Below are 1,719 nucleotides of genomic sequence, written 5' to 3' on the forward strand. Positions count from 1 at the left end.
TCGTGGGCAAAACCCTCTCAAAAAAAAAAAAAAAAAAAAAAAAAAGAAAAGAAAATACACTAGCCAAAAGAAAAAAAGGAAGAAGAAGATGAAGAAAAAGAAATGGAGAAGAACCCTTCAAGGCTACTGAGAACTAGTGATTTCAGGAGACTAGGAGAAATGAAGATTTTCCACAGATAATTCAGCCTCCAGCCCTCAAACTCGCATGGTAGGAAGAAGACTGCAGCCTCTTGTCTCTTTATTTTTCTTTGTCTCTCTACCTCTGTCTCTGTCTTCTCATTTTTTTTTTTTGTAATTTTTCTTTTTTTAAAATTTTTTAAAGTTAAGCAGCTTCTGGGCTCTCAGGCCCTCCTTTCCCTTTATCTTGTTAACAATCCCCTCTTCCCCTCCCAACCCAGGAAAGGCAAGGGCACAGGTCACAGAAGGACCCTTCATGGCTATTGAGAACTAGTGATTTTGCGTGGCACACTTGTGCTCCACGCAGTTTTCCAATTTTTGCCTTTTTTTTTTTTCTCCCAAAAAACAGGGACCAGCAGTTAGCGTAATGGCTATGTCGCTGAACTCCCACGTAGTCAACCGCGGTTCGAGTCCCGGACCCGGTGGCTTAAACTCACGCCGGGCGCGTGTGCGTGCGTGCCCAAGATCCCGAGAGGAGAATGGAGGAGAAGGGATTGCAGTGTGACCATCCCCCCTGGGGGGTGATTTCTCACTTTCTGTCTCTCTATCTCTCTCTGTCTGTCTGGCGAGCACTTGCGCCCTATCGCAAAAACCTCTCAAAAAAAAAAAAAAAGAGAAGAAAAGAAAAAGCACAAATTTTTAAATTTTTTTAAAAATTTTTTTCTTCTCTTTTTCTCTGTTTCTTGGTTGTTTTTGTTGCTATTGTTTCTCTCTCTCTCTGTTTCCTTTCCTGCATGCTCCTGGACGCTCAGATTGAACTTCTTGGGAAGAAACACACTTTTCCATCAGATGACTAGAAATCACCGCAGAGCCACAAGAAATATGGGAAAGCAAGAAAATACCTTTCCCTCAAGGGAAAAGAATGGCTCCTCTTCATCCACAGACAGTTCAACTGAAATCATGGCTATGTCTGATAAAGAATTTAGAACATTCGTAATGGCAAAGCTAACAGAGATGGAAGAGAAGAGAGTCGGTGAACTGCAGAAGAGAAAGGAGTTGACGAGTTCCAGGAGGTGAGGAAATTCATCTAAAAGAAGAATTTCACACTTTACAAAAGAATCAGATGGAACTGTTAGAGATGAAAGCTATAATACAGGAAGTCAAAATCTCTCTTGAAAGCATTAAAAGCAGACTAGATCATACAGAAAATAGAATCTCTAATGTAGAAGAGAAAATTGCTGGCCTGGAAAAATCCACCACGAAGACTGAGAAAATGGCCCAAAAATTTGAGACTAATATATGAGAAATACTAGATACAATTAAACGTCCAAACATCCGGATAATAGGTATCCCAGAAGGTGAAGAGACTCATAAGGGCATTGATAATCTATTCCATGAAATCCTGCAAGAAAACTTTCCAAACCTAGAGAGGCTCTCAAAGATTCAGTCCCAAGAAATACAGAGGACCCCAAATAGAATCAACCCAAGAAGATCTTCTCCAAGACACATTATAGCCAGACTGACCAAAACCACAGACAAAGACAAGATACTAAGATTGGCAAGAGAAAAACAGCAAGTTACCTACAAAGGATATCCCCTCAG

This window comes from Tupaia chinensis, unplaced genomic scaffold, assembly GCF_000334495.1.
Source record: "Tupaia chinensis unplaced genomic scaffold, TupChi_1.0 Scaffold138725_1, whole genome shotgun sequence".
NCBI classification, from domain to species: Eukaryota; Metazoa; Chordata; class Mammalia; order Scandentia; family Tupaiidae; genus Tupaia; species Tupaia belangeri.